This window comes from Amia ocellicauda, chromosome 8 (assembly GCF_036373705.1).
Source record: "Amia ocellicauda isolate fAmiCal2 chromosome 8, fAmiCal2.hap1, whole genome shotgun sequence".
Classification (NCBI taxonomy): domain Eukaryota; kingdom Metazoa; phylum Chordata; class Actinopteri; order Amiiformes; family Amiidae; genus Amia; species Amia ocellicauda.
In genome coordinates, this window is record NC_089857.1 from 23133971 (window position 1) to 23149283 (window position 15313).

The following is a 15313-nucleotide window of genomic DNA, read 5'->3' on the forward strand; positions in this document are numbered from 1 at the left end:
TACTTGAGACTAAAGATTACATTCAATCTCATTCAAGGCACGAATGTGAATGAAACGGGATGAAATAACTGAAATTATGCCTGCCCTCGAACTGTGATGATGGACTACCCGACTCGCCAATAATATTGGGTTCTGGTGCACTGAAATACAAGAGCTGCTGGATTTGTGTGTTTTCTTACCCCCTCACTATAGTTTTTCAAATGTTTAAACAACTGCACTTATATTCAAGGTTTGTTTTTCTTCATGTATTTTACTGGTTTACATTTCTCTCAGCAGCCTGTTGAATGATTCTTCTGCTTTCAAAATAAAATTAAAACAGGATGAATGCCCACACCTGAAAATACAATATATGCAATATTATGCATCATAGTGATGCAACCTCCTTTCATACTGCATGTCAATTGACATCCTTACTTAAATGCACACCTTCTCAAGATTGCGCTTGACTGGCTTGGCAGGCACTCAGCTACAGCTGTTCTCTCAATACAATGTGTTCGTGTTGTAAAATATAGTTCCGGTCTGCCACAACATTGTGTGTTAGCAGGGACTGTCTGCGGCGCGCTGGTGTGTCCCGGGCTTTAGAGCAGAGAGAGAGACAGGTCAAAGGTAAATATAAAAGTCAGAAACGGATATTGCCTTCCCTTTAAGTAGAGTGTCAGGGACAGCTTCCCTCGCTTACGGCCATACTAGCCTGAATACGCCCGATCTCGTCCGATCTCGGAAGCTAAGCAGGCTCGGGCCTGGTCAGTACTTGGATGGGAGACCGCCTGGGAATACCAGGTGCTGTAAGCTTTTGCACCTTTTACACACCAGAGGGCGACAAATCACGAGTTTTAACTTTGGATACACACAATTTCATCATTATTTCAGATTTTACTTCCCCAAATACACACACATACAATAGATGTTGTTCTCCAACGAAAACGGTCCTAAGTAACTAGGATACATTCGTAAATAAATTGAGCATCATGGGTAAAACGAACTAAAGTTGCCTCATCTTTTTCGTCAATAAGTGACACAATTACAGCAACACAAAACTGAACTCCACCGTACAAAGTTCAATGCTCACAAGGAACCTCATTCAACACACACGGTTCATTTCCCATTCATGCAAAGCACGAAAGTGTAAAACTTGGGAACATACTTGAGACTAAAGATTACATTCAATCTCATTCAAGGCACGAATGTGAATGAAACGGGATGAAATAACTGAAATTATGCCTGCCCTCGAACTGTGATGATGGACTACCCGACTCGCCAATAATATTGGGTTCTGGTGCACTGAAATACAAGAGCTGCTGGATTTGTGTGTTTTCTTACCCCCTCACTATAGTTTTTCAAATGTTTAAACAACTGCACTTATATTCAAGGTTTGTTTTTCTTCATGTATTTTACTGGTTTACATTTCTCTCAGCAGCCTGTTGAATGATTCTTCTGCTTTCAAAATAAAATTAAAACAGGATGAATGCCCACACCTGAAAATACAATATATGCAATATTATGCATCATAGTGATGCAACCTCCTTTCATACTGCATGTCAATTGACATCCTTACTTAAATGCACACCTTCTCAAGATTGCGCTTGACTGGCTTGGCAGGCACTCAGCTACAGCTGTTCTCTCAATACAATGTGTTCGTGTTGTAAAATATAGTTCCGGTCTGCCACAACATTGTGTGTTAGCAGGGACTGTCTGCGGCGCGCTGGTGTGTCCCGGGCTTTAGAGCAGAGAGAGAGACAGGTCAAAGGTAAATATAAAAGTCAGAAACGGATATTGCCTTCCCTTTAAGTAGAGTGTCAGGGACAGCTTCCCTCGCTTACGGCCATACTAGCCTGAATTCGTCCGATCTCGGAAGCTAAGCAGGCTCGGGCCTGGTCAGTACTTGGATGGGAGACCGCCTGGGAATACCAGGTGCTGTAAGCTTTTGCACCTTTTACACACCAGAGGGCGACAAATCACGAGTTTTAACTTTGGATACACACAATTTCATCATTATTTCAGATTTTACTTCCCCAAATACACACACATACAATAGATGTTGTTCTCCAACGAAAACGGTCCTAAGTAACTAGGATACATTCGTAAATAAATTGAGCATCATGGGTAAAACGAACTAAAGTTGCCTCATCTTTTTCGTCAATAAGTGACACAATTACAGCAACACAAAACTGAACTCCACCGTACAAAGTTCAATGCTCACAAGGAACCTCATTCAACACACACGGTTCATTTCCCATTCATGCAAAGCACGAAAGTGTAAAACTTGGGAACATACTTGAGACTAAAGATTACATTCAATCTCATTCAAGGCACGAATGTGAATGAAACGGGATGAAATAACTGAAATTATGCCTGCCCTCGAACTGTGATGATGGACTACCCGACTCGCCAATAATATTGGGTTCTGGTGCACTGAAATACAAGAGCTGCTGGATTTGTGTGTTTTCTTACCCCCTCACTATAGTTTTTCAAATGTTTAAACAACTGCACTTTTATTCAAGGTTTGTTTTTCTTCATGTATTTTACTGGTTTACATTTCTCTCAGCAGCCTGTTGAATGATTCTTCTGCTTTCAAAATAAAATTAAAACAGGATGAATGCCCACACCTGAAAATACAATATATGCAATATTATGCATCATAGTGATGCAACCTCCTTTCATACTGCATGTCAATTGACATCCTTACTTAAATGCACACCTTCTCAAGATTGCGCTTGACTGGCTTGGCAGGCACTCAGCTACAGCTGTTCTCTCAATACAATGTGTTCGTGTTGTAAAATATAGTTCCGGTCTGCCACAACATTGTGTGTTAGCAGGGACTGTCTGCGGCGCGCTGGTGTGTCCCGGGCTTTAGAGCAGAGAGAGAGACAGGTCAAAGGTAAATATAAAAGTCAGAAACGGATATTGCCTTCCCTTTAAGTAGAGTGTCAGGGACAGCTTCCCTCGCTTACGGCCATACTAGCCTGAATACGCCCGATCTCGTCCGATCTCGGAAGCTAAGCAGGCTCGGGCCTGGTCAGTACTTGGATGGGAGACCGCCTGGGAATACCAGGTGCTGTAAGCTTTTGCACCTTTTACACACCAGAGGGCGACAAATCACGAGTTTTAACTTTGGATACACACAATTTCATCATTATTTCAGATTTTACTTCCCCAAATACACACACATACAATAGATGTTGTTCTCCAACGAAAACGGTCCTAAGTAACTAGGATACATTCGTAAATAAATTGAGCATCATGGGTAAAACGAACTAAAGTTGCCTCATCTTTTTCGTCAATAAGTGACACAATTACAGCAACACAAAACTGAACTCCACCGTACAAAGTTCAATGCTCACAAGGAACCTCATTCAACACACACGGTTCATTTCCCATTCATGCAAAGCACGAAAGTGTAAAACTTGGGAACATACTTGAGACTAAAGATTACATTCAATCTCATTCAAGGCACGAATGTGAATGAAACGGGATGAAATAACTGAAATTATGCCTGCCCTCGAACTGTGATGATGGACTACCCGACTCGCCAATAATATTGGGTTCTGGTGCACTGAAATACAAGAGCTGCTGGATTTGTGTGTTTTCTTACCCCCTCACTATAGTTTTTCAAATGTTTAAACAACTGCACTTATATTCAAGGTTTGTTTTTCTTCATGTATTTTACTGGTTTACATTTCTCTCAGCAGCCTGTTGAATGATTCTTCTGCTTTCAAAATAAAATTAAAACAGGATGAATGCCCACACCTGAAAATACAATATATGCAATATTATGCATCATAGTGATGCAACCTCCTTTCATACTGCATGTCAATTGACATCCTTACTTAAATGCACACCTTCTCAAGATTGCGCTTGACTGGCTTGGCAGGCACTCAGCTACAGCTGTTCTCTCAATACAATGTGTTCGTGTTGTAAAATATAGTTCCGGTCTGCCACAACATTGTGTGTTAGCAGGGACTGTCTGCGGCGCGCTGGTGTGTCCCGGGCTTTAGAGCAGAGAGAGAGACAGGTCAAAGGTAAATATAAAAGTCAGAAACGGATATTGCCTTCCCTTTAAGTAGAGTGTCAGGGACAGCTTCCCTCGCTTACGGCCATACTAGCCTGAATACGCCCGATCTCGTCCGATCTCGGAAGCTAAGCAGGCTCGGGCCTGGTCAGTACTTGGATGGGAGACCGCCTGGGAATACCAGGTGCTGTAAGCTTTTGCACCTTTTACACACCAGAGGGCGACAAATCACGAGTTTTAACTTTGGATACACACAATTTCATCATTATTTCAGATTTTACTTCCCCAAATACACACACATACAATAGATGTTGTTCTCCAACGAAAACGGTCCTAAGTAACTAGGATACATTCGTAAATAAATTGAGCATCATGGGTAAAACGAACTAAAGTTGCCTCATCTTTTTCGTCAATAAGTGACACAATTACAGCAACACAAAACTGAACTCCACCGTACAAAGTTCAATGCTCACAAGGAACCTCATTCAACACACACGGTTCATTTCCCATTCATGCAAAGCACGAAAGTGTAAAACTTGGGAACATACTTGAGACTAAAGATTACATTCAATCTCATTCAAGGCACGAATGTGAATGAAACGGGATGAAATAACTGAAATTATGCCTGCCCTCGAACTGTGATGATGGACTACCCGACTCGCCAATAATATTGGGTTCTGGTGCACTGAAATACAAGAGCTGCTGGATTTGTGTGTTTTCTTACCCCCTCACTATAGTTTTTCAAATGTTTAAACAACTGCACTTATATTCAAGGTTTGTTTTTCTTCATGTATTTTACTGGTTTACATTTCTCTCAGCAGCCTGTTGAATGATTCTTCTGCTTTCAAAATAAAATTAAAACAGGATGAATGCCCACACCTGAAAATACAATATATGCAATATTATGCATCATAGTGATGCAACCTCCTTTCATACTGCATGTCAATTGACATCCTTACTTAAATGCACACCTTCTCAAGATTGCGCTTGACTGGCTTGGCAGGCACTCAGCTACAGCTGTTCTCTCAATACAATGTGTTCGTGTTGTAAAATATAGTTCCGGTCTGCCACAACATTGTGTGTTAGCAGGGACTGTCTGCGGCGCGCTGGTGTGTCCCGGGCTTTAGAGCAGAGAGAGAGACAGGTCAAAGGTAAATATAAAAGTCAGAAACGGATATTGCCTTCCCTTTAAGTAGAGTGTCAGGGACAGCTTCCCTCGCTTACGGCCATACTAGCCTGAATACGCCCGATCTCGTCCGATCTCGGAAGCTAAGCAGGCTCGGGCCTGGTCAGTACTTGGATGGGAGACCGCCTGGGAATACCAGGTGCTGTAAGCTTTTGCACCTTTTACACACCAGAGGGCGACAAATCACGAGTTTTAACTTTGGATACACACAATTTCATCATTATTTCAGATTTTACTTCCCCAAATACACACACATACAATAGATGTTGTTCTCCAACGAAAACGGTCCTAAGTAACTAGGATACATTCGTAAATAAATTGAGCATCATGGGTAAAACGAACTAAAGTTGCCTCATCTTTTTCGTCAATAAGTGACACAATTACAGCAACACAAAACTGAACTCCACCGTACAAAGTTCAATGCTCACAAGGAACCTCATTCAACACACACGGTTCATTTCCCATTCATGCAAAGCACGAAAGTGTAAAACTTGGGAACATACTTGAGACTAAAGATTACATTCAATCTCATTCAAGGCACGAATGTGAATGAAACGGGATGAAATAACTGAAATTATGCCTGCCCTCGAACTGTGATGATGGACTACCCGACTCGCCAATAATATTGGGTTCTGGTGCACTGAAATACAAGAGCTGCTGGATTTGTGTGTTTTCTTACCCCCTCACTATAGTTTTTCAAATGTTTAAACAACTGCACTTATATTCAAGGTTTGTTTTTCTTCATGTATTTTACTGGTTTACATTTCTCTCAGCAGCCTGTTGAATGATTCTTCTGCTTTCAAAATAAAATTAAAACAGGATGAATGCCCACACCTGAAAATACAATATATGCAATATTATGCATCATAGTGATGCAACCTCCTTTCATACTGCATGTCAATTGACATCCTTACTTAAATGCACACCTTCTCAAGATTGCGCTTGACTGGCTTGGCAGGCACTCAGCTACAGCTGTTCTCTCAATACAATGTGTTCGTGTTGTAAAATATAGTTCCGGTCTGCCACAACATTGTGTGTTAGCAGGGACTGTCTGCGGCGCGCTGGTGTGTCCCGGGCTTTAGAGCAGAGAGAGAGACAGGTCAAAGGTAAATATAAAAGTCAGAAACGGATATTGCCTTCCCTTTAAGTAGAGTGTCAGGGACAGCTTCCCTCGCTTACGGCCATACTAGCCTGAATACACCCGATCTCGTCCGATCTCGGAAGCCAAGCAGGCTCGGGCCTGGTCAGTACTTGGATGGGAGACCGCCTGGGAATACCAGGTGCTGTAAGCTTTTGCACCTTTTACACACCAGAGGGCGACAAATCACGAGTTTTAACTTTGGATACACACAATTTCATCATTATTTCAGATTTTACTTCCCCAAATACACACACATACAATAGATGTTGTTCTCCAACGAAAACGGTCCTAAGTAACTAGGATACATTCGTAAATAAATTGAGCATCATGGGTAAAACGAACTAAAGTTGCCTCATCTTTTTCGTCAATAAGTGACACAATTACAGCAACACAAAACTGAACTCCACCGTACAAAGTTCAATGCTCACAAGGAACCTCATTCAACACACACGGTTCATTTCCCATTCATGCAAAGCACGAAAGTGTAAAACTTGGGAACATACTTGAGACTAAAGATTACATTCAATCTCATTCAAGGCACGAATGTGAATGAAACGGGATGAAATAACTGAAATTATGCCTGCCCTCGAACTGTGATGATGGACTACCCGACTCGCCAATAATATTGGGTTCTGGTGCACTGAAATACAAGAGCTGCTGGATTTGTGTGTTTTCTTACCCCCTCACTATAGTTTTTCAAATGTTTAAACAACTGCACTTATATTCAAGGTTTGTTTTTCTTCATGTATTTTACTGGTTTACATTTCTCTCAGCAGCCTGTTGAATGATTCTTCTGCTTTCAAAATAAAATTAAAACAGGATGAATGCCCACACCTGAAAATACAATATATGCAATATTATGCATCATAGTGATGCAACCTCCTTTCATACTGCATGTCAATTGACATCCTTACTTAAATGCACACCTTCTCAAGATTGCGCTTGACTGGCTTGGCAGGCACTCAGCTACAGCTGTTCTCTCAATACAATGTGTTCGTGTTGTAAAATATAGTTCCGGTCTGCCACAACATTGTGTGTTAGCAGGGACTGTCTGCGGCGCGCTGGTGTGTCCCGGGCTTTAGAGCAGAGAGAGAGACAGGTCAAAGGTAAATATAAAAGTCAGAAACGGATATTGCCTTCCCTTTAAGTAGAGTGTCAGGGACAGCTTCCCTCGCTTACGGCCATACTAGCCTGAATACGCCCGATCTCGTCCGATCTCGGAAGCCAAGCAGGCTCGGGCCTGGTCAGTACTTGGATGGGAGACCGCCTGGGAATACCAGGTGCTGTAAGCTTTTGCACCTTTTACACACCAGAGGGCGACAAATCACGAGTTTTAACTTTGGATACACACAATTTCATCATTATTTCAGATTTTACTTCCCCAAATACACACACATACAATAGATGTTGTTCTCCAACGAAAACGGTCCTAAGTAACTAGGATACATTCGTAAATAAATTGAGCATCATGGGTAAAACGAACTAAAGTTGCCTCATCTTTTTCGTCAATAAGTGACACAATTACAGCAACACAAAACTGAACTCCACCGTACAAAGTTCAATGCTCACAAGGAACCTCATTCAACACACACGGTTCATTTCCCATTCATGCAAAGCACGAAAGTGTAAAACTTGGGAACATACTTGAGACTAAAGATTACATTCAATCTCATTCAAGGCACGAATGTGAATGAAACGGGATGAAATAACTGAAATTATGCCTGCCCTCGAACTGTGATGATGGACTACCCGACTCGCCAATAATATTGGGTTCTGGTGCACTGAAATACAAGAGCTGCTGGATTTGTGTGTTTTCTTACCCCCTCACTATAGTTTTTCAAATGTTTAAACAACTGCACTTATATTCAAGGTTTGTTTTTCTTCATGTATTTTACTGGTTTACATTTCTCTCAGCAGCCTGTTGAATGATTCTTCTGCTTTCAAAATAAAATTAAAACAGGATGAATGCCCACACCTGAAAATACAATATATGCAATATTATGCATCATAGTGATGCAACCTCCTTTCATACTGCATGTCAATTGACATCCTTACTTAAATGCACACCTTCTCAAGATTGCGCTTGACTGGCTTGGCAGGCACTCAGCTACAGCTGTTCTCTCAATACAATGTGTTCGTGTTGTAAAATATAGTTCCGGTCTGCCACAACATTGTGTGTTAGCAGGGACTGTCTGCGGCGCGCTGGTGTGTCCCGGGCTTTAGAGCAGAGAGAGAGACAGGTCAAAGGTAAATATAAAAGTCAGAAACGGATATTGCCTTCCCTTTAAGTAGAGTGTCAGGGACAGCTTCCCTCGCTTACGGCCATACTAGCCTGAATACGCCCGATCTCGTCCGATCTCGGAAGCCAAGCAGGCTCGGGCCTGGTCAGTACTTGGATGGGAGACCGCCTGGGAATACCAGGTGCTGTAAGCTTTTGCACCTTTTACACACCAGAGGGCGACAAATCACGAGTTTTAACTTTGGATACACACAATTTCATCATTATTTCAGATTTTACTTCCCCAAATACACACACATACAATAGATGTTGTTCTCCAACGAAAACGGTCCTAAGTAACTAGGATACATTCGTAAATAAATTGAGCATCATGGGTAAAACGAACTAAAGTTGCCTCATCTTTTTCGTCAATAAGTGACACAATTACAGCAACACAAAACTGAACTCCACCGTACAAAGTTCAATGCTCACAAGGAACCTCATTCAACACACACGGTTCATTTCCCATTCATGCAAAGCACGAAAGTGTAAAACTTGGGAACATACTTGAGACTAAAGATTACATTCAATCTCATTCAAGGCACGAATGTGAATGAAACGGGATGAAATAACTGAAATTATGCCTGCCCTCGAACTGTGATGATGGACTACCCGACTCGCCAATAATATTGGGTTCTGGTGCACTGAAATACAAGAGCTGCTGGATTTGTGTGTTTTCTTACCCCCTCACTATAGTTTTTCAAATGTTTAAACAACTGCACTTATATTCAAGGTTTGTTTTTCTTCATGTATTTTACTGGTTTACATTTCTCTCAGCAGCCTGTTGAATGATTCTTCTGCTTTCAAAATAAAATTAAAACAGGATGAATGCCCACACCTGAAAATACAATATATGCAATATTATGCATCATAGTGATGCAACCTCCTTTCATACTGCATGTCAATTGACATCCTTACTTAAATGCACACCTTCTCAAGATTGCGCTTGACTGGCTTGGCAGGCACTCAGCTACAGCTGTTCTCTCAATACAATGTGTTCGTGTTGTAAAATATAGTTCCGGTCTGCCACAACATTGTGTGTTAGCAGGGACTGTCTGCGGCGCGCTGGTGTGTCCCGGGCTTTAGAGCAGAGAGAGAGACAGGTCAAAGGTAAATATAAAAGTCAGAAACGGATATTGCCTTCCCTTTAAGTAGAGTGTCAGGGACAGCTTCCCTCGCTTACGGCCATACTAGCCTGAATACGCCCGATCTCGTCCGATCTCGGAAGCTAAGCAGGCTCGGGCCTGGTCAGTACTTGGATGGGAGACCGCCTGGGAATACCAGGTGCTGTAAGCTTTTGCACCTTTTACACACCAGAGGGCGACAAATCACGAGTTTTAACTTTGGATACACACAATTTCATCATTATTTCAGATTTTACTTCCCCAAATACACACACATACAATAGATGTTGTTCTCCAACGAAAACGGTCCTAAGTAACTAGGATACATTCGTAAATAAATTGAGCATCATGGGTAAAACGAACTAAAGTTGCCTCATCTTTTTCGTCAATAAGTGACACAATTACAGCAACACAAAACTGAACTCCACCGTACAAAGTTCAATGCTCACAAGGAACCTCATTCAACACACACGGTTCATTTCCCATTCATGCAAAGCACGAAAGTGTAAAACTTGGGAACATACTTGAGACTAAAGATTACATTCAATCTCATTCAAGGCACGAATGTGAATGAAACGGGATGAAATAACTGAAATTATGCCTGCCCTCGAACTGTGATGATGGACTACCCGACTCGCCAATAATATTGGGTTCTGGTGCACTGAAATACAAGAGCTGCTGGATTTGTGTGTTTTCTTACCCCCTCACTATAGTTTTTCAAATGTTTAAACAACTGCACTTATATTCAAGGTTTGTTTTTCTTCATGTATTTTACTGGTTTACATTTCTCTCAGCAGCCTGTTGAATGATTCTTCTGCTTTCAAAATAAAATTAAAACAGGATGAATGCCCACACCTGAAAATACAATATATGCAATATTATGCATCATAGTGATGCAACCTCCTTTCATACTGCATGTCAATTGACATCCTTACTTAAATGCACACCTTCTCAAGATTGCGCTTGACTGGCTTGGCAGGCACTCAGCTACAGCTGTTCTCTCAATACAATGTGTTCGTGTTGTAAAATATAGTTCCGGTCTGCCACAACATTGTGTGTTAGCAGGGACTGTCTGCGGCGCGCTGGTGTGTCCCGGGCTTTAGAGCAGAGAGAGAGACAGGTCAAAGGTAAATATAAAAGTCAGAAACGGATATTGCCTTCCCTTTAAGTAGAGTGTCAGGGACAGCTTCCCTCGCTTACGGCCATACTAGCCTGAATACGCCCGATCTCGTCCGATCTCGGAAGCTAAGCAGGCTCGGGCCTGGTCAGTACTTGGATGGGAGACCGCCTGGGAATCCCAGGTGCTGTAAGCTTTTGCACCTTTTACACACCAGAGGGCGACAAATCACGAGTTTTAACTTTGGATACACACAATTTCATCATTATTTCAGATTTTACTTCCCCAAATACACACACATACAATAGATGTTGTTCTCCAACGAAAACGGTCCTAAGTAACTAGGATACATTCGTAAATAAATTGAGCATCATGGGTAAAACGAACTAAAGTTGCCTCATCTTTTTCGTCAATAAGTGACACAATTACAGCAACACAAAACTGAACTCCACCGTACAAAGTTCAATGCTCACAAGGAACCTCATTCAACACACACGGTTCATTTCCCATTCATGCAAAGCACGAAAGTGTAAAACTTGGGAACATACTTGAGACTAAAGATTACATTCAATCTCATTCAAGGCACGAATGTGAATGAAACGGGATGAAATAACTGAAATTATGCCTGCCCTCGAACTGTGATGATGGACTACCCGACTCGCCAATAATATTGGGTTCTGGTGCACTGAAATACAAGAGCTGCTGGATTTGTGTGTTTTCTTACCCCCTCACTATAGTTTTTCAAATGTTTAAACAACTGCACTTATATTCAAGGTTTGTTTTTCTTCATGTATTTTACTGGTTTACATTTCTCTCAGCAGCCTGTTGAATGATTCTTCTGCTTTCAAAATAAAATTAAAACAGGATGAATGCCCACACCTGAAAATACAATATATGCAATATTATGCATCATAGTGATGCAACCTCCTTTCATACTGCATGTCAATTGACATCCTTACTTAAATGCACACCTTCTCAAGATTGCGCTTGACTGGCTTGGCAGGCACTCAGCTACAGCTGTTCTCTCAATACAATGTGTTCGTGTTGTAAAATATAGTTCCGGTCTGCCACAACATTGTGTGTTAGCAGGGACTGTCTGCGGCGCGCTGGTGTGTCCCGGGCTTTAGAGCAGAGAGAGAGACAGGTCAAAGGTAAATATAAAAGTCAGAAACGGATATTGCCTTCCCTTTAAGTAGAGTGTCAGGGACAGCTTCCCTCGCTTACGGCCATACTAGCCTGAATACGCCCGATCTCGTCCGATCTCGGAAGCTAAGCAGGCTCGGGCCTGGTCAGTACTTGGATGGGAGACCGCCTGGGAATACCAGGTGCTGTAAGCTTTTGCACCTTTTACACACCAGAGGGCGACAAATCACGAGTTTTAACTTTGGATACACACAATTTCATCATTATTTCAGATTTTACTTCCCCAAATACACACACATACAATAGATGTTGTTCTCCAACGAAAACGGTCCTAAGTAACTAGGATACATTCGTAAATAAATTGAGCATCATGGGTAAAACGAACTAAAGTTGCCTCATCTTTTTCGTCAATAAGTGACACAATTACAGCAACACAAAACTGAACTCCACCGTACAAAGTTCAATGCTCACAAGGAACCTCATTCAACACACACGGTTCATTTCCCATTCATGCAAAGCACGAAAGTGTAAAACTTGGGAACATACTTGAGACTAAAGATTACATTCAATCTCATTCAAGGCACGAATGTGAATGAAACGGGATGAAATAACTGAAATTATGCCTGCCCTCGAACTGTGATGATGGACTACCCGACTCGCCAATAATATTGGGTTCTGGTGCACTGAAATACAAGAGCTGCTGGATTTGTGTGTTTTCTTACCCCCTCACTATAGTTTTTCAAATGTTTAAACAACTGCACTTATATTCAAGGTTTGTTTTTCTTCATGTATTTTACTGGTTTACATTTCTCTCAGCAGCCTGTTGAATGATTCTTCTGCTTTCAAAATAAAATTAAAACAGGATGAATGCCCACACCTGAAAATACAATATATGCAATATTATGCATCATAGTGATGCAACCTCCTTTCATACTGCATGTCAATTGACATCCTTACTTAAATGCACACCTTCTCAAGATTGCGCTTGACTGGCTTGGCAGGCACTCAGCTACAGCTGTTCTCTCAATACAATGTGTTCGTGTTGTAAAATATAGTTCCGGTCTGCCACAACATTGTGTGTTAGCAGGGACTGTCTGCGGCGCGCTGGTGTGTCCCGGGCTTTAGAGCAGAGAGAGAGACAGGTCAAAGGTAAATATAAAAGTCAGAAACGGATATTGCCTTCCCTTTAAGTAGAGTGTCAGGGACAGCTTCCCTAGCTTACGGCCATACTAGCCTGAATACGCCCGATCTCGTCCGATCTCGGAAGCTAAGCAGGCTCGGGCCTGGTCAGTACTTGGATGGGAGACCGCCTGGGAATACCAGGTGCTGTAAGCTTTTGCACCTTTTACACACCAGAGGGCGACAAATCACGAGTTTTAACTTTGGATACACACAATTTCATCATTATTTCAGATTTTACTTCCCCAAATACACACACATACAATAGATGTTGTTCTCCAACGAAAACGGTCCTAAGTAACTAGGATACATTCGTAAATAAATTGAGCATCATGGGTAAAACGAACTAAAGTTGCCTCATCTTTTTCGTCAATAAGTGACACAATTACAGCAACACAAAACTGAACTCCACCGTACAAAGTTCAATGCTCACAAGGAACCTCATTCAACACACACGGTTCATTTCCCATTCATGCAAAGCACGAAAGTGTAAAACTTGGGAACATACTTGAGACTAAAGATTACATTCAATCTCATTCAAGGCACGAATGTGAATGAAACGGGATGAAATAACTGAAATTATGCCTGCCCTCGAACTGTGATGATGGACTACCCGACTCGCCAATAATATTGGGTTCTGGTGCACTGAAATACAAGAGCTGCTGGATTTGTGTGTTTTCTTACCCCCTCACTATAGTTTTTCAAATGTTTAAACAACTGCACTTATATTCAAGGTTTGTTTTTCTTCATGTATTTTACTGGTTTACATTTCTCTCAGCAGCCTGTTGAATGATTCTTCTGCTTTCAAAATAAAATTAAAACAGGATGAATGCCCACACCTGAAAATACAATATATGCAATATTATGCATCATAGTGATGCAACCTCCTTTCATACTGCATGTCAATTGACATCCTTACTTAAATGCACACCTTCTCAAGATTGCGCTTGACTGGCTTGGCAGGCACTCAGCTACAGCTGTTCTCTCAATACAATGTGTTCGTGTTGTAAAATATAGTTCCGGTCTGCCACAACATTGTGTGTTAGCAGGGACTGTCTGCGGCGCGCTGGTGTGTCCCGGGCTTTAGAGCAGAGAGAGAGACAGGTCAAAGGTAAATATAAAAGTCAGAAACGGATATTGCCTTCCCTTTAAGTAGAGTGTCATGGACAGCTTCCCTGGCTTACGGCCATACTAGCCTGAATACGCCCGATCTCGTCCGATCTCGGAAGCCAAGCAGGCTCGGGCCTGGTCAGTACTTGGATGGGAGACCGCCTGGGAATACCAGGTGCTGTAAGCTTTTGCACCTTTTACACACCAGAGGGCGACAAATCACGAGTTTTAACTTTGGATACACACAATTTCATCATTATTTCAGATTTTACTTCCCCAAATACACACACATACAATAGATGTTGTTCTCCAACGAAAACGGTCCTAAGTAACTAGGATACATTCGTAAATAAATTGAGCATCATGGGTAAAACGAACTAAAGTTGCCTCATCTTTTTCGTCAATAAGTGACACAATTACAGCAACACAAAACTGAACTCCACCGTACAAAGTTCAATGCTCACAAGGAACCTCATTCAACACACACGGTTCATTTCCCATTCATGCAAAGCACGAAAGTGTAAAACTTGGGAACATACTTGAGACTAAAGATTACATTCAATCTCATTCAAGGCACGAATGTGAATGAAACGGGATGAAATAACTGAAATTATGCCTGCCCTCGAACTGTGATGATGGACTACCCGACTCGCCAATAATATTGGGTTCTGGTGCACTGAAATACAAGAGCTGCTGGATTTGTGTGTTTTCTTACCCCCTCACTATAGTTTTTCAAATGTTTAAACAACTGCACTTATATTCAAGGTTTGTTTTTCTTCATGTATTTTACTGGTTTACATTTCTCTCAGCAGCCTGTTGAATGATTCTTCTGCTTTCAAAATAAAATTAAAACAGGATGAATGCCCACACCTGAAAATACAATATATGCAATATTATGCATCATAGTGATGCAACCTCCTTTCATACTGCATGTCAATTGACATCCTTACTTAAATGCACACCTTCTCAAGATTGCGCTTGACTGGCTTGGCAGGCACTCAGCTACAGCTGTTCTCTCAATACAAT

The 15313-nt window shown here is 41.6% G+C and overlaps 12 non-coding genes and 1 pseudogene across 12 annotated transcripts; all 13 read left to right on the forward strand.

The window, feature by feature from the left end:
- The first annotated feature begins 673 nt into the window (after positions 1-673).
- Positions 674-792, forward strand: LOC136755773 (5S ribosomal RNA). Its single transcript, XR_010817886.1, has one exon. It is a non-coding gene; the product is annotated as a 5S ribosomal RNA (ribosomal RNA).
- A 1022-nt stretch (positions 793-1814) lies between these two features.
- On the forward strand, positions 1815-1923 carry LOC136757707 (uncharacterized; annotated as a pseudogene).
- A 1022-nt stretch (positions 1924-2945) lies between these two features.
- LOC136755774 (5S ribosomal RNA) lies at positions 2946-3064 on the forward strand. The gene has a single exon (XR_010817887.1). It is a non-coding gene; the product is annotated as a 5S ribosomal RNA (ribosomal RNA).
- A 1022-nt stretch (positions 3065-4086) lies between these two features.
- Positions 4087-4205, forward strand: LOC136755775 (5S ribosomal RNA). The gene has a single exon (XR_010817888.1). It is a non-coding gene; the product is annotated as a 5S ribosomal RNA (ribosomal RNA).
- Positions 4206-5227: 1022 nt separating this feature from the next.
- LOC136755776 (5S ribosomal RNA) lies at positions 5228-5346 on the forward strand. The gene has a single exon (XR_010817889.1). It is a non-coding gene; the product is annotated as a 5S ribosomal RNA (ribosomal RNA).
- A 1022-nt stretch (positions 5347-6368) lies between these two features.
- LOC136755911 (5S ribosomal RNA) lies at positions 6369-6487 on the forward strand. The gene has a single exon (XR_010818019.1). It is a non-coding gene; the product is annotated as a 5S ribosomal RNA (ribosomal RNA).
- A 1022-nt stretch (positions 6488-7509) lies between these two features.
- LOC136756213 (5S ribosomal RNA) lies at positions 7510-7628 on the forward strand. Its single transcript, XR_010818312.1, has one exon. It is a non-coding gene; the product is annotated as a 5S ribosomal RNA (ribosomal RNA).
- A 1022-nt stretch (positions 7629-8650) lies between these two features.
- Positions 8651-8769, forward strand: LOC136756214 (5S ribosomal RNA). Its single transcript, XR_010818313.1, has one exon. It is a non-coding gene; the product is annotated as a 5S ribosomal RNA (ribosomal RNA).
- Positions 8770-9791: 1022 nt separating this feature from the next.
- Positions 9792-9910, forward strand: LOC136755777 (5S ribosomal RNA). The gene has a single exon (XR_010817890.1). It is a non-coding gene; the product is annotated as a 5S ribosomal RNA (ribosomal RNA).
- Positions 9911-10932: 1022 nt separating this feature from the next.
- Positions 10933-11051, forward strand: LOC136755928 (5S ribosomal RNA). The gene has a single exon (XR_010818035.1). It is a non-coding gene; the product is annotated as a 5S ribosomal RNA (ribosomal RNA).
- Positions 11052-12073: 1022 nt separating this feature from the next.
- Positions 12074-12192, forward strand: LOC136755778 (5S ribosomal RNA). Its single transcript, XR_010817891.1, has one exon. It is a non-coding gene; the product is annotated as a 5S ribosomal RNA (ribosomal RNA).
- Positions 12193-13214: 1022 nt separating this feature from the next.
- Positions 13215-13333, forward strand: LOC136755780 (5S ribosomal RNA). Its single transcript, XR_010817893.1, has one exon. It is a non-coding gene; the product is annotated as a 5S ribosomal RNA (ribosomal RNA).
- Positions 13334-14355: 1022 nt separating this feature from the next.
- LOC136756215 (5S ribosomal RNA) lies at positions 14356-14474 on the forward strand. Its single transcript, XR_010818314.1, has one exon. It is a non-coding gene; the product is annotated as a 5S ribosomal RNA (ribosomal RNA).
- Positions 14475-15313: the final 839 nt, after the last annotated feature.